Source organism: Talpa occidentalis, unplaced genomic scaffold, assembly GCF_014898055.3.
Source record: "Talpa occidentalis isolate TD23 unplaced genomic scaffold, MPIMG_talOcc4v2.1 talOcc4.15, whole genome shotgun sequence".
NCBI classification, from domain to species: Eukaryota; Metazoa; Chordata; class Mammalia; order Eulipotyphla; family Talpidae; genus Talpa; species Talpa occidentalis.
Genome location: NW_023601543.1, coordinates 19,770,990 through 19,787,934, shown reverse-complemented (window position 1 = coordinate 19,787,934; position 16,945 = coordinate 19,770,990). Strand labels below are relative to the sequence as shown.

The 16,945-nt window shown below is 38.5% G+C and overlaps 1 non-coding gene across 1 annotated transcript; it reads left to right on the top strand.

Annotated features, from left to right (window-relative positions):
* Positions 1-483: 483 nt before the first annotated feature.
* LOC119246884 (U6 spliceosomal RNA) lies at positions 484-590 on the top strand. Its single transcript, XR_005125622.1, has one exon. It is a non-coding gene; the product is annotated as a U6 spliceosomal RNA (small nuclear RNA).
* Positions 591-16,945: the final 16,355 nt, after the last annotated feature.

Sequence of the window (16,945 nt, the reverse complement as noted above, 5' to 3'; positions counted from 1 at the left end):
CTTCCCGTTGTTCTCTGTCAGTGGATTTGAACAGACATGACTTAATTCTCATTAACAGTGTATAATAATATGTGAACAGGTGTTTTAAAGAAAAAGTTACTAGAGTCTTGGTGATCAGGGTTTTAAAGGTATCCCCAGCTTTTCTGAAGTTCAGGTTGAACCCCTTGCCTTTGTGAAAGACCTACATTAGTACCTGTTTTTGCTAACCGAAAGAAATCCTAATAGGATTTTCACTGTTAGAACAAAAGCTGAAAAGTGAAAATAGCATTCAATCTTTGTTTTGCAGCAGCCTTTCTAGAGGCAGCTCGCAATCCTGAGCATCAAGAGCAGTACTGCCAAACTTCTTCCCTGGGAACTATTTTACTTGGGGTGTGTATTTATCATATCATTCCTTCCTTTTCTATATGTTAGATTTTATGTGCTAGTTGGTGTTGTTTGGGTCTGGGAATACTCAAAATATTTCTATATAAATTAATGCAGTTGGTGCTCACTTCGGCAGCACATATACTAAAATTGGAATGATACAGAGAAGGTTAGCATGGCCCCTGTGCAAGGATGACACGCAAATTCGTGAAGCATTCCATATAAAAAAAAAGAAAAAGAAAACAAATAAATGAATGGCAGTTGTTTCTTTCCTTGACACCACTTTAGTTTATGAAAGGTTTCTTAGGAGGCTCTACTCTTGGGAGAAAGGAGTCAGTGACATAGTCAAAGAGCGCCACATACCTGAATGTATCTACTCAGTGTTTGGTTCTCCCTTTACCCCCAGATCAAACCAATACAATGTGGCCCGCCCAGGTAACAATAATAAATATTCATGATAAATCACATAACTAGTATGTTTTATCTGGTGTGGCACGAGGACCCAGGTATAAAAATATTCTCTCACTAGAGAGGATAGTCCAAGTGTTTAGAGTTTATCTTTCACAAGCCAGTCCAGAGTTATTCCTGAGGACTTTGAGAATGTGCAGGATTTGGGTAACCCAGACTTGCTGAGTGAACAATCTACTGCATGATAGTGGTGCCAAAAATGCAGAGGCTTTTCATATAATTCTGAATGCTGAATTATTTCTTTGGGAAATGGCTGGAGGCAGCTTGGTTCTTTTGCCCTCAAAATGTTGAAGGGATGTAGACAGTATTACCTTATTTCAAAGGCCTCTTCTGTGGCACACCTGATTTGTGGAAAGGTCAAAACTACTATTCTCATATGTGAGAATAGTATGTGCATTACGATTGCCTCTAGAATTCTTTAGTGACAATGGTAAAATATTTCATAGAGGGAAAACACCACCTGGTTAACTATTTTTGAATTTGCATAAATTTCTTTATCATGTTCTCATACAGCATGTAATCTAGTAAAGAAGAAAACATAAAGGAATGGTGGATAGAAATGTTTTTATTTGAAAAATAGGAGCCAAGGCCTGGGGTACATAGTGCTAATAATCCATGGGGATTCCTAAAAATTAAGAGAGCATTTTGAGGAACAGGGACATGGGAAGTTTTCTACCAACATGAAATCAATATGAAGATAATTTTTTCCAACTTCTAAATTTTTTTGGAGGGCGAGGCCTGAAAATACATGTTTTTAGGTTTGGGGTTTACCTGTCAGTCACTCTGACTTTAAACACTGAGAAGATTATAACAAATATGTAGGGTATATAGGTTTCCATGGCTTATGTAAAACCTGTTTTCTCCCAATAATCTTAATTATTTTTTATTTCATTGAATATATTTTCCATGGTTATTCTAAAATTTCATATTTTATATCTCCATTATTATTCTTTTTTAAGGCTTAATAATTTTATATGCATTCCTATTCATTTTCTTCAATATTTTCAAGGATCTTCATGCATATAATTTTATTTAAGTTATATATATTTTTAAAATAAATTTTATTTTTATATTCCCCATACAATTGCAACCCCCTCATTTTGACCCCAATCCCTCCCCTCCCCCCACCCCCCATAGAGTGTCTCTGGTTCATAGTTTTTTGTTGATTTTGATTTTCACTTTCTTATAGTTATTCATTTTCCTGGTCCCTTATTTAAGTTTTCTAGATTCCTGCTATGAGCGAGACAATCCGGTATTTTTCTTTTTCTTTCTGGCTTATTTTGCTGAGCATGATCCCTTCCAGCTCCATCCATGTTGCTGCAAATTGCATGTGTTTATCTTTTTTGAATGCTGAGTAATATTCCATGGTGTATATGGACCACATCTTCTTGATCCAGTCATCTATTTTTGGGCATTTTTGTTGTTTCCAAAGCTTAGCTATTGTAAATAGTGCTGCTATAAACATAGGGGTGCAGGTGCTCTTTGGAATTGATGTTTCTGTGTCCTTTGGGTAAATACCTAAGAGTGGAATTGCTGGATCATATGGAAGCTCTATTTTTAGTAGGTCCAGAAATCTCCACACAGCTCTCCATAGTGGTTGGACCAGTTTGCACTCCCACCAGCAGTGCAGGAGAGTTCCTTTTTCTCCACACCCTCGCCAACATTTGTTGTTGCTAGTTTTTTTAATATGTGCCATTCTCACTGGTGTAAGATGGTATCTCATGGTAGTTTTGATTTGCATTTCCCTGATTACAAGTGATGATGAACATTTTTTCATATGCCTGTTGGTCATTTGCATTTCCTCTTCAGAGAAGTTTCTTTTTAGTTCTTCTGCCCATTTTTGACAGGATTATTTTCTTTGTTGTTGAGTCTCATCAGCTCTTTGCAGATTTTTGCGATCAGTCCTTTATCATTAGTGTTGTGTGCAAAAATGTTCTCCCAGTCGGTGGGGTTTCTCTTTGTTTTTGTTATTGTCTCTTTTGCTGTGTAGAAGCTTTAAGTTATATATTTTGTATGATAAAAGAGATTAAAAATATAACCACAACTAGGGAGCATGTTGTAACATTGAAATAGAGAAAAAGCACACAGCTCCTACATGTTTCATCAATATGGAGATTGATTTATAATAGTGCCACACCTTGGAATACAATGTTGCTTTTTTTTTTTTTTAAAAAAGTCTTCCTATTGGCTTACAAATTAATGTATTTATGCAATTCTTTGGGTGGCATGGCTTCTAAATAGCAATCCAGAATTGACATAGAAGATTGGACTAGAGCTAGATTTGAAAGATAGAAGTCACCAGAGAGAGGGGAAAGACTGTTTCAGGCAGGGGACAATATAAATTAAGGCCTAGTCACCATTGAACTGATTTAATTCATACCATGATGTGAGAATAGTTTATCCCTTAATCCTTCTTTCCCCTGGTTTGTTGTTAATACTAATCAGGCTGTACTGAAGGCTTGGGAATTTATTGGTGCATATTGTGATACATGTGTTAATTTGATTGCTTGTGATTTCTATAGCAGACCCAGGAGTGCAGCAAACATGCAGGTGATTGTATAAAGTCTGCATAGTTCCCCAGCTGGGTATTTTACAATCAACTCCACCCCAGGAGAATCTCAGCTAATCCAGCTGTTTTCCTCTAGTGATCAGTTGGTTGAATCCACTGTACTCACTTCCCTGACTTAGAAGGGTACATTTGTGACTATAAGCCTAAGGCATAAAAATAAAGATTAAGAAGGACCCACATCGCACCTGTCTAATCAAGATGCTGATTATCTTAATCCACTTTCTGGTGGCTGAAACAACTGTCTTTTGGATCGCAGTAGTTTTTCCTATGAACCTGCTACACATGATTGAAGCATCTTCTACAACTCCTAAGGGCATGACTCTTCTTTTAGGTACTCAGTAGGTCTGAATCTCTGGAAGGGATGAAGGAAGTACACAGGTAGTGTAGTGAAATGAATTTAACTTCATAAACCCAGATGTATGAGAAATATCTTGTATGATTCATCTAAGTCCAATTTGATTGGTTCTGCCCCCAGTTTATCAAACGGGTTGGAAACTCAGTCTCAATATTTATTGGTGCTTTCTCCTATTCCTCTGCCTTCTGTGTAATATTCCTGGCAGTCTAGCACAGAACTGCACTTGCAGGGAGGGCCCTTTCATCTTGGGTTCATACTAATTGCTGCTGACATACCCCTCATCCAAGCCTGCATAAGCCCTTGAAGGTAAGTTCCACTGTTACTTCCATGGGATGTACTGAGTCTTAGAAACACCGTGTTCAGTTCCTCTTTGGAAACCACTATGACTCCTTTTCCTACTAAGGTCCTAAGGTCCTGGTGTATTGTAATGGAGTGAGCATCCAAACATGGCTCCTTCCTTAGTCTTAGTCTTTTAGAATCCTCTTTCACAGAAGTAAAGATGAAAGTGTAATGGCAAGTACTCTCAGGTTAACTTGAATCTGTTCTACTCAAGATAGCTTTTCCTTACACTGGATAGAAGGGGAGTTGTGGGAACCTGACAACTATGAGAAGTAAAAGGACCAAAGTTGGACTTTACAATCATCAGCTGATTGACTTATTACCTACTTGATTTCCATTCCTAATGGATGAATAAGAGCTGGTCCATGTCCACAGGGAGGTTCTGTTCTAATGGAGGATGAATAATTTAACAGAAAAAAGAGTCCCTTATTGCCAGTGACCTCAACTTCTGAGGGGGAATATCTTAACTCTCAGCTCTAAAATCTCTCTTTTCAGTTTCATTAGTAATTATGAGTCAGTCATTCTTTAGGGATGTTTGGCCTGTAACTGTGGGAGTGGATGTGTGTCTATTTTTGTACTAGGTGCTCTTGGGCTGTGGCCTCAAAGGATGGAACTGTGTGGCTTGGAAACTTTGCTGAAATCTGTGCCTTAACAGAACTTCCTGCTGCAGATAAGGACACTGACTTCTCTTATCTCCTTGTCCCTAGGTGCTTCTCTCTGGTGAGATACTGACTTTACCTGCAGAGCTGGATTGCTTTTATCCCTGAACTATATACTGCAGACACTTGAGATTAGTGCCGTGAGAGGAGAAAGGGTAATTGTTTCTGGAGAAAAGAATTGTGTAGGTGGTAGTTGTTTTAGAAACTGGGGGCTAGAGTGGTATTTAGTCAAATATGGCTGCCACACAGCAATGAAAGAGTCTTTTGGCATCTTTTTCAAAGAGCTCTACACTGACATGGTTTGTACTCTGACAGTTATTCTAGGGAAAAGTGCTTAAAGTGTTTCAGCCTTTTAAAAATTCCCTCACCTGTTTTAGTTATATATCACGTTTTCGTTGAGGCTTCTGGAATACTAATGATAACAGGTTTTTATTAATTCAGTTATGCTACATTGTAAATCAGAAGGTTTGCATTCTTGGCCCATGCCATTTTAATTTTTCAAACATCTGAGCAAACTACAACTATTACTTGATAAGTATCGGAATGCTCTTGTCAAGTATATATTTATCCTAAAAATCTTGGTCCTGGAGAGAGCCTTTTATGTGCAATTTTGACTTTATATTTTGCAAACCTCTATTGATTATTTTCATCTCCACAGAAGTGGGATTCCTTTATAGAGTTTCATCGCCTTTAATACATGTGAGTATATCCAATTGGAAGTTCTAGAAAGAGCCCTTAAAATTGCCCTAGTGAGGTATCAAGGTTACAGGCATTCCTTTAAATTTAAACAGAAGGGAATTAATTGTGAGGAAAATAGTTGTTAACCACATTCTCCCCAACAGGAGATGTGAGTTTCTTATATCTGTGTTCCTCCCACTTGGGATCCTGTCATTGTGAAAGAAGGGCTATAGGCATAACTGGGGAGGAGATGCAGTAGATAACCTGGTTTTTCTAATGTTCCCCACTGGATGGTTTCTCTCCTTTGCTTGTTTGGAGACCTCATAAGCTTTCTTTTCCCTGATAAAAGTTGGTCTTAGAAAGGAATTCAAAACTAAATGATTTAACAAGTCTATACTAAGGTATTTGCATTTGAGTAAGCTGCCAAAACCCAAAAGAAAGACTCTTGGGAGATTTTCTGTCTTTAGTCCTTTAGTGGAAATGGGGTTTTATTAGCTCTAGTATCTTTCTATCCTGCCCCTTCCCCCCAATATCCATTTGGTGTCACCCTAGTCTTTTTTTTTATTTTAAATAAATTTGATCCTGGTTGGTCTCCATGCTTGAGGGACAGTTGAACTGTAGCTGACCAAGTCTCTGACACTGTGTGCATGTGTGTGCATGGGGTCATGGTGGTGATGATGGTAGAGAATGGAGACATAAAGAGAAGGAGCAGTAATAAAAGAGGAACAAATCTGCCATCACATCTACATTAGCTGTGGACTGTATGAGGCTACATTTTGTAGAAAGATGAAAAAGCAAGCATATTGCTGGTCCTTATGATAAGAATATTACAATTCTGATGATTAAATAAGATAAAAGTACATAATTTAGTAAACTACATTTGGAGGCCAATCTGGGCTTGTGTAGCATCTTAACTTGTTAACTGAATATGTTCTTGAATCCTTGTCGGGGCCCAGACCTGAGGCCCAGACCTGAACATCCGGGTTCTTGCCTGAAGCAGGTACTGAATGTTAGCTCAAGTGAAGGTTTCAAGTTTCCTATTGTGACGACTGGTCCTTTCCCCCTGCTTGCTACTGTGGCTTGTTTGCATTGGTGGGCTCTCCTTGCTAGAGATAACGAGAGACCTCCTCCTCTGAACCCTATATAACATTGTACACATTCCTGAATAAATGAGACTGGCGATGATCCTGGCTTTGTCTCCACTCCTTGCGTACCCCTGTCCCATACCAAGCCCCTGCTTCCTCCCCCGGGTACCCCGTTGATCTGCCCGGCTGGCCCGGACAAATCCTTTACCCTCTCTAGACTTAAATTCTTCAGATATAAAATAAGACTCATGCCCACCTACTGTTCATAGGTTACATCCTAACCCCTTGTGTCACCAGGGAGGTCCCCACCTACTGTTCAATGATGCCATGAAGAACAAATGAGATGATAGATATAAAAGCACTTTGCAAATCCAGAAGCTATAAAATCGTTGTATAAAACTGAGATGTTTATAACTCAGAATAACAATTTAAGAATATTTAGCTCATTTCTTACCCCCATCTCACACCCCACCTCATCCCCTTTTCCAGAAATTGATTGGTTTTCTACTTCCTTGGCTGGAAACAGTGACACCAGTGTAAGAGTGGTGGCATGGTTAAACACATTGTTTAGAGCTCCTGGGAAATTGATCAGGGCCCCCTGTACTGAAGGTCCTACACTTTGCTTAATGTTCTGGACTCATTGTCTTGAAATTCTTAACTTTAAAAAAATTATTTATTTTTTGCATAGAGCTAGGATGTAGGCCAGAGGTGTGGGGGTAGTGGTGAGAGGATACACCAGAGACAGAGTGGGGAGTACAACAGGTGGATTGACTGAAATACACTTCTTAGTGGAGCAGTGGGCAAGACAGGAGAGGTCTGCTGCACCATATGTGGGTTAGCTCCCTGGCTGGGAATCCAACTCAGGCCTTAGTGGTTATAGAGCTGAGACTTAAGCCCTAGGCCACCAAGGAGGCCCTGAAATTCTTTTTTTTTTTTTAAGATTTATTTTTATTTATGCATATAAGAACTGGGGTGAAGGCCAGAGGTGCTGGGGGGGGCTGTGTAAGAGGATTCACCAAAGGCAGAGCGGGGAACAGAACAGGCAGATCTACTGAAATACACTGCTGACGGGAGCAGCAGGTGAGACAGGATCCGTCTGCTGTGTCATGTGTTTAACCCCTGGCGGGGATCACTCATGCCTCAGTGCATGGAGATAGCTTGATAGTCCTGAGACTTTAATCCCCATGCCACCAGGAGGCCCCCTGAAATTCCTAACTTTTGAACAAAGGGTCCCACATTTTCATTTCACACTGAATCTTCCCTCTCCCCACCCTTCAATGATATACTTCATCCTGTCCCTACTCTGTTCCTTTGTGGAGTTGGAACCAGAAGTTCCTTTCTGCAGTAGGAGGATCATATAGAAAGAAGGTAGCTATTTCTAGCTGAAGAGTTTGCCAGTGGGGGTCCCGTGGAAGGAGTTAAGTAGCTCTCTAGGTGAGTGTTGTTCAGGTAGTTCGTCTGGCTAAGGATCAAATGTTAAACTACAGAGAAACATTTGGTGTCCATTGTGTTAACAAGAGCCATAGTCCTAACCATGCTAAAAACAAACAAACAAACAAACAAACAAAAACAACAGCAACTGTGAATTCACCACTCTATGACTTCAGCAGCAAATGACATCATAGTGAGCAGTTGCTTGCCAACCAGACAGAGAAGCACATTACCATGGAGACCCAAGGTATCAGAGAGTCAGAGGACAGTTACAAGAATCTGTGAAGATGGAGAGCTTCCCTCATGTTTCCTTCTGTTACAAGGGTATGTAATGGTTACACTGAAATGGTTGAACTCCATAAAGTCAATTGAGAGAGCAACTGTGTTCTTACCACCTCCTCACTAACTTCTCTTACCTTTTTGGTGGTTTAGATCTTTCGTGTCATGGGATGAAGTCTTGTCAGGTCCTAAAGCTCTTGGGTAATTAAAAGTCCCTTGTTCACATTTTCCAGAACAACTGCCTCATTTCAGTAGTTAACATGTTAAGTCCTGTGTAATAGTCACCCTTGTGAAGTTCTTTTGAGATCAAAGCATCTCCCCTCCCTGAGAATACTCTGTTTCAGACTTAACTAGAGTAGAAAAGGGGGCATATTTTACCTTCTTTTTTTTCCTTCTTGCTGTGCATTTTCTATTACCCCTTCTCTCACGTTGATAGCTATTTGTTATGAATCCTTTGGATCCTGGTGGATAGAGGGAAGAGAAGTAAAGAATAAGAAAAGTCTTACTTAAAAGGTTTTATTGTGATTTGACTTTGACATGCTTCTTTGGCAGGTGTTTAAACCTTGCTCTTGTCTTCATGAGTTATTTCCTGACCTCTTAAATCTACATTAACAAAATTAGTCTCTTCTAGATGGCTGTTAAGGAACTCCCTCCCACTACCACCAACTCCCATTTTTTATATATTTCCAGTCTCTTTCTACTGAGGCCCCTTGGCTCTAGGCTGAAAGCTCTCTTGGGATGGAGGATTTAAGGAAGCTCACTTCCAGTCTGTGCTGAACTGCATAATAATTTCCCAACTATGTCAATGTCTGAATCTTTGTGACCTATGAGTATGTTCCCTTACATGGCAAAAGGGGCTTTGCAGATGTGGTTAAGGATTTTGAGATGAGATTAGCCTACATTATCTGGGAGGGCTGATATAATTGTGAGTGTCCTTATTAGAGGGAGGAAGGAGATCAGAGGGGGGGGAGAAGCAATGTAACAATGAACTAGATTGGAGTGATATAGTGAAAAACCAAGGGATGCCAGAAATCTTAGAAGCCAGGAGTAACAAAGAATGGTTTCTCCCCCTAAGCTCTTAGAAGGAACCAGTCCTGCAACACTTTCTTTGTTGCCCTGTTAGACTCATTTTGGGCTTCTGACCTCTGAACTGTGAGATAAATTTGGGTCACTTTAAGCCAGTAAAAATGTAGTGATTTGTTACAGGAGTAATAGTGAAAAAAAATCCAATAGAGACACTAATGCATCATTTATGTTGACAGATTCTGAGAGCGAGGTCATGTCAGGGCACCATCTTCTCTGCACTCTGCTCTCAGAGCAACCAGCTACTCACACTTTCTAGTTCTGTGGCTTTTCGGGTATACATGAGGCTAAATGGTAGGGGATTAAAAAGCTCTAGGAATGCTCTTCTGGAGGTCCCTTTTACATCATCTGGTATAATGGGAAAATACCAACTTGCTTCTCCTCTGGGGAGAGGAAAGGACTATTATGAGAAATCAATACCTATTTCTGAAAGAGATTGTTCCTTTCTATTTTCCAGCCACACTCCATCCTCCCACCTCAAGTCAGTTATGCCAGAGCAGGGTATTACATTCAAGTTTTTGAAAGAGGGTTTGGTCACTTCCTTCAAAATTCTAACTTTCGTGGTTCAAGAGCCTCACTTTGGAATGTATGCATATTTGTGAACATTTTTTCCCTTAATCTTTTAAGATATTGGGATAAACAGATTGAAAGGGTCCCATTTTCATTAATTGTTATATTCATGAAAGCCGTCTCATAAAGCCCAGGAGCCATCTTAGGGATGAATAAGGGAAGGGAGAGCATAATATAAACACTGAATTTACCCAAAGAGACAGTTTTACTTAAAGAGTTTAAATGATTAGATTGGGTTAAAATGAACACATTAAGCTAGACAAATTTTTCTTTTCTGTAGAATGGCTGAGGGTTTATGAGGAATATCACATTAGTTATAGAATAGATGAATAAGTTACACTTTCTTCATTTATCTGAGTTCAGTGTGAATTTTTTTTTTCTTTCCTGCTACATGTCTGTTTTTGAGTACCTGATTGGCAAGGTCAGCAATGCTTCCTCCATGTTGGGAATATATGAGAGTCAACCAGTGATCACTATAGAAACTGGTGCATAAATTTAATTAAAGACTTTTTACTGAATCCTAAGAATAGAGCACTCGAGGTAATACTTGACACTGGTGGAGGAAAGAAGATCAATCTATATGTCTTCAGTATTGCCAGTATATAGGCAGCAATAGTGGGATGAGGCACCTCCGAAGAAAAGATGTAAAGGGAAATTTAAGAATTATATCCCTGAACCTTAGAGGTCCTCAGCTGGGAGGACTCTAAGGTTTTAATCTCCATGCCGTGCTGTAAGGAGAGTTGTCTGTCAGTACATGCAGTGCCTGCTTACTCCATGTAATATCTCAAGAGAGAAAAAAATTATAAAAATAAACACCCAGAAACATCTGTTCAATCTGAAAAAGCACAGTGCTAATTTACATCCAGAACCATCATCATTTGAGAAATGAATTAACAGGATGGCATGTTTAATGCATAGTATGCAATATCTTAGTTGTAAGTGCCTCATCTTCAAGCAGAATATAAACTTGGCCATTACACCTATTGCTCAGATGGTAATTAAGCAAATAAAGCTTATACTTAGAACACAAGTGATTTTGGGAAGCCAACAGTTTGATTTTCGTTCTGGCAGAATGTTTTCTATAAAGTAAGTGACTGCATGGGTTTTATTAGAAATAGCGTGATATCGTCCAAAAAGCATGAACTACAGATTAGGAGGTATGTATCCTAATACCACGTTTGCCATGTGTCAGCTGTTTGGACTAAGACCATTCGCAAGCAAGTGTGGATATTATTTCCTGCCCTGTCTGTCTCATAGGGTAGTTGTGAAGCTCAAATGAGGAAATGCACAAGAAAGAACTTCATGTAATGTAAAGTGCTATACAGATGAGAAAGACTGTCTGTTAGCTTAAGAAAGCTTAAGAATGACTCATGTGCATGTCTTAATTGAGTTCTCATTCCCTCTAAGGAATTTCCATCACTATCTCAAGGATAGGCTATTTTCAGTGGGTCATTTTGAGTGTGATCTGCTATTTTAGTTTTTCAAGTTGTTTCCCTTTGTATTTAATGGATTTCCATTTCCATTATAGGAAAGTATGGTAAGAATTTGTTTCTGCCACCTGAAATTGTGACAGAATTTATTAGTTATGACAAAATTGTGTTAGAACTACTGTATTTGCTATATATGGTTCCCTTTTCATCTTCTTTCCCGCTAGTTTCAATGATTAAATACAAGATTGTTTTTCTCTATATTGTTTTGTTCTTGGTGAAATGTTAATTGTTGGAGCAATTAGATTCTAACTTTTGAGTTATGTATGAGGGATATAAACTATGTTGATTACTGTAAATCAACTTGTATTAGTCAGGGTACCTGGATTAGGGTGCAGGGATAGAGATACCTGAAATCTCAGTGACTTCAAACGTAAAAGGTATATTTTTTGTCTGTTCAAATTACCCACTCATCACAGTCTTTGGGGCCTCTGCTCTGAATCGCTATCACCCTTACTCTGTACTACAGTTTGGTGGAGAAGCAACCATAGGGAACAATGTCAGTTTTTGTGACAGAGTTAAAAAAGAAACCACTGAATATTCTTACAGTGATAGTTTTCTAGATCATAATTAAAATATATTGCTTCCAGTAACAACTCATTGACCAGACTGGTCATATAGAATCACCCAGAACCACAGAAGATCAATAAGTATAATCCTACTATGTGCCTGGAAAGGAGAACAAGTTTAACTCTTTTGACAAGTTTAATGAAAATTCACTTTTTTGAGGCCTCTGAGCTGTAAGAGGAGGTTGGAATCATTTATCAGTTTTGTGTGGACAGACTTTTTGTTGTTTGGGTCATGGTTAATTTGTCCCTGAGACCTATGTTATAACATTAAGTTAAATTCCCTGCTAGAGTCAATAAAATAACATTTTTCCCCTGAAATCTTCCTCTGGATTCAATGATTCCACTTATTATTTTGATGTCAGGGTATGGTAATTTTTAGTCTACTATGTTTCTTCTTCTATATGGAATTAGTGAAAAAAATAATGTCTTAATTGTTATAAGAAAACAGAAGGGTTCTAGTTTGTTGTTGATACTTCAGGTTTCAAATCATTCATTCACTCACTCACTCAGATCCATCCATCCATCCATCCATCCATCCATCCATCCATCCATCCATCCATCCATCCATCTATCCATCCATCCATCCATCCAGTCAGCTAATAGACTTTCATTGAACATCCCCTATATGTCAGACTCTGGAAATTGCTGGAGATACAAAGTGGAACTAAGCATGGTCACTCTTGCTAAGGAGATTGAATATTTATTTTCTAAACCATGCCCCTCTTTGATAAACATGTAGATGTCGTGCCTTTTATGTTGTTTTACATTTCATAATAAATTAGTGTCACTAAAAGAACATCAAAGAAATGAACATTTTAGAATTTCTGTTTTAAAATTACTGCATACCTCTTTCCCCAGAACACTTTATGCTCCTATGGGAAGTTTTCTCTCTGCTCCCCATCTGGTGTAATTATGTTATTTACACATAATATCTATTGTTAGACTGGGGAGTGGGGAGCTTTTCTGGCTGTGTCTATGAGTCTACAGTGTCCTTTGCATTAATAGGCTTGGGTGGTCAAATTCAGATAGGAAAAAAAATTTAACTACAATTATAGTATATTACATTATGATTCTTATTTCTATTCTATTTTTATTTTTAGTTTCCTTTATATCTCTTCATAGTACTGTGAGCATAGTAGATACTTCTAAAGTTGCTTGTTCTGTAAATAAAAGAGTTGACCTATCCTGCAGCTCTTATTCTGAAGCTCAGATATTGACAGGCCAGTAGCTATAAAATGTATTATTTGCAGAAGTAGCAAACTCTTAAATATTAAAGCCTTTTTTAACCTTTCACAAGGGATTCTAAAAGACTATGCAATCTGTATATGGAAAAAGGCTTTGGGACAAAGAAGCTCAAATTCAATAATTAACTCATTAGAGATAGAGAGATAATATAGGACTTGAGAACCTGCCACTGATCCCCAGAAGCAACCAGTTCCTTGGCCATAGGGTGAGAACCTTGTATTGTTCTTATTTAGCCTTAGTGCTTTTGGTCCTTATTGGCTGGTTTAAAATCCCCACCACTGATCTGTTTGCAAATAAAGATCAGAACATTGGCTTGCAAGACCTGTGTTAAAAATCAGATACTTTCGGGAGTTCAAGTTTTTTTTTAACTTATCAGATTTAGTTTTACGTCATCTTTTATGTCACAAAATGCCTGTCCCAGATACCCTGAAGGGAAGCAATAAAGGACAGTGGGGATGGAGGATTCACTAATATACCCAGGAAATTCCTCCTATGGCTTTACCTCTGCTGGTGCCATTCACGCATTTGGACCATGACCTGCCTGGCTCCATCATTCATTCACTTCCTTGTCTTTGCTATGCCCTTTCCTTGCACCCAACCCAGCTGACTTTGCTGCTCTCTTGGCTCCCTTCCAGACTGTGCAGCCAGGCTGTTTGTCTAAGGAATAGCTTTCTTCATCTACTTTAGTTTCTCTCTGATTTTTACCTAAAGATAGACAGCCTTTCACCAGCCCTACTTCTCTTTACCTCCAGATTTTACTTTGTGTAACTGCCCCAAGTGAAGTATAGAGAGTAATTGCCATGGAGCCCTGGGTCCATTGCGTTTTACAAATTATTATTATTAGCAACAAAGAATGCTTTTGTAAATCTAAAATTGCCCCAAATGATCTCTTGAAAAGGAAAAAAAATCATGTATCAGATTTTCTTAAAGTGAGACTTTCCTGTCAGCATAGACTTTCCTGCTGTTCCTTTCTCTGCCAAGCAGTCCTTCTGGGAAATTTCAGTGGGTTGTCTTTGGGAAATGCAAAAGGACAACAACCTAATATTCTCCTCAAAGGGTAATGCATTCTCAGGGACACGGCCACTTTTCTTTTATATTTCAGACACAGTCAGCAGCTCTGTGCTCTATAGAGTAAGACACATATATAATTTGAAAACCATTTCCTGCATCTTAATATCAGACTTTACCAGGAAAGCAAAGTCTTTTTTCTCCCCTTTGCCTTTCAAAGCCAATATTCCTTCAGGCTAAATGAACCCAGGCCTTTTCTTTTTGCCCCCTCTCTCCCCTCTCTTAGTTCTGGAAGATCAGGATTAAAGGGATTACATTACTGTTTAATTTTCTGCAGTGTGTATTTCCATTCCCTGAATGCAAGGCTCCTCAGCCAGATCAGGTCATTACCCGATGATTTTATTTCCCTGTTCAGCCGTTGGCATGTAATGATTTTTTAGCTTTGCCTTGTACATAAAAACATGAAACTCAGAAAACATGTGGATCAAGGCCAAGTCCATGTTCTATTTTGAGGTTTTTCTTTCTAATATATTTTCTAGGCCTTGGGAAGTTGCATTCATAAAAGTTGTGAGATTATAATTAGAATTAATAATGCTCAGGAAGAGCCATATGAAGTATAGTTGAGAAGGGAAGGCAAGCTTGACACTGACTATACTGAGAAAGTTCTAGGAATACCATCTTGGAGAAGCTTTTCCTTCTATGGACTCTATGGTGATCAATACTAAGATAAACCCTTTTCGAGCAATATCATGGTAAAGATTGATAATTTAATGAATTAAAATTTTATTCCAAGTACATTTTTACTAACCTGTGGTTAAAAATCCCAATTAAGGTTTATATAATTTGGGAAGCCTATCTTGATTATGCTGGTCCTCATAAGTTTCTCTTTTTCTGAATTGTTAGCAGTTATCTGACACTTAGTTGCACATTATTCTATGACAATTGTTATCTCAAATTGCTAATTTACTCAGTTTATGATTTAAATGTTTAAATCCATGTATTTATTTATATTTTACCCCTTCCTTTGGTACAGAGTTTGTATACTTTATTATATCTCCTTAAACACTTAGCATTGTCCTTTGTAGAAGCTGGAAGTTGCTTTTTGTATAAGTGAATGTATTAAGTGATAATAAGATTGTAAATTACCGGTGAACCATAAATTATTCCAGGGAGATAAGCATCTTTTTAAAAGACCGTTCCATCCTTAGCCGGGGAATTCTCTTTTGTGATTAATTTGAATCCTTTTTATTGCACTCTAGTGTAACTATTCTTAAAGAATGACTACTGTTTATTCTCTCTCCACTTCTGAAACACTTCCTATACGTTTCTTCTACCTTATTCCATAACTGTGGTTGTTCCTCTAGACTCTGCTATATCGTTATCTGTTCTCTTTCTGATATATTCATCCTCTTGGCCAGTTTACATACCATCTGGTTTTAAATATGATCTCTTTACAGTTACTTCTGAAATCTACCTTTCTTGTCTTCACCTATGGACCTTAGTGTACAGCATTAAATATGGGTGGAATATCACCACTGGATTTATTTCTATCACCTATAAATCATTATTTTACAAAAGAAATTATCTTTTCTGGGCCTGCCTGTTGGCGCAAGGGGTTAAGTCTCAGCACTATGAAGCTACCAGCAGCCACTGCAGCACAAGTTCCATCCCTGGCCAGGGAGGTGACCCACATGGTGCAGCAGACCTCTCCTGTCTCGCCCGCTGCTCCCCTCAGCAGTGTATTTCAGTGGATCTGCCTGTTCTGTTCCCCGTTCTATCTCTGGTGAATCCTCTTACCTCCCAGCATAAAGAAATAAAAATAAATTTTTAAAAAATAAGAAAAGGAAATTACCTTTACCAACCAAACAACCTCCTCTTTCTAATTTCCTTCTCCATTCTTGTTGGTTGTGTATACTTATGTATTTTTTTCTTTATGGGATAACAAAGATGAGCTAAATCGTTTGTCCTAGCATAAGTCCTGTAAGCACATAAAGGGCAGATTGGAACAAGTAAAAATAACGAGTTTGAGGTATGTATAAACTTCCCCAAATCAGAATTCTGCTACTGATATCTCCTCTGGAGGACTTTGTTTTCTCTTCTGGTGGGATTGGGGCGGTGTGGTGGGGCCGCAATGCCAAGTCCCTTCAGACATGCAAGGCACCTGGAATCCTGAGTTCGTGGATGACTCATGTGTGAGCACTCTCTTCTAGCCTACTGACTTCATTGAAATAGTTTCTTGGTCTCTTTCACATTCCTCCCTTTTATTTATTTTTTTAGTTGTTTAAAAGTTGTTTCCTCTAATTTCCCACATCAACCATAAGTCCATATTTATAAAACTATGGGTGACAGGACTGATAAGGGAACCCAGGTTTTGGAACTCCCAACCCAATGCCTTCCCCTTCCATTTATCACTTTATTTTTCATTTCTCCCTCCTCCCACCACCATCTCTTATGTTGCCTTGTCCCTTTCCCTTCTCCCTCTTAACCTCAGAGCCCTGGGGATGTTTGTTAATTCTCATTTTTTGAAAGTGTTTTCTGTTATCAGATTGCCCGCTATGTAAATGTCCAATATTTGGTTTTTCTCATCCTGACTTATTTTGCTGCACATAATTCTCTCAAATTCCCTCCAGTTTGTTGAAAATGACATTTCACCCATTCTTATGGCTGTATAATGCTCAATGTTGTGTATATGTTGCATCTTCTTGATCCATTCATCCATTCATCCTTTGACAGACATTTAGGTCATGTCTGTTAGGT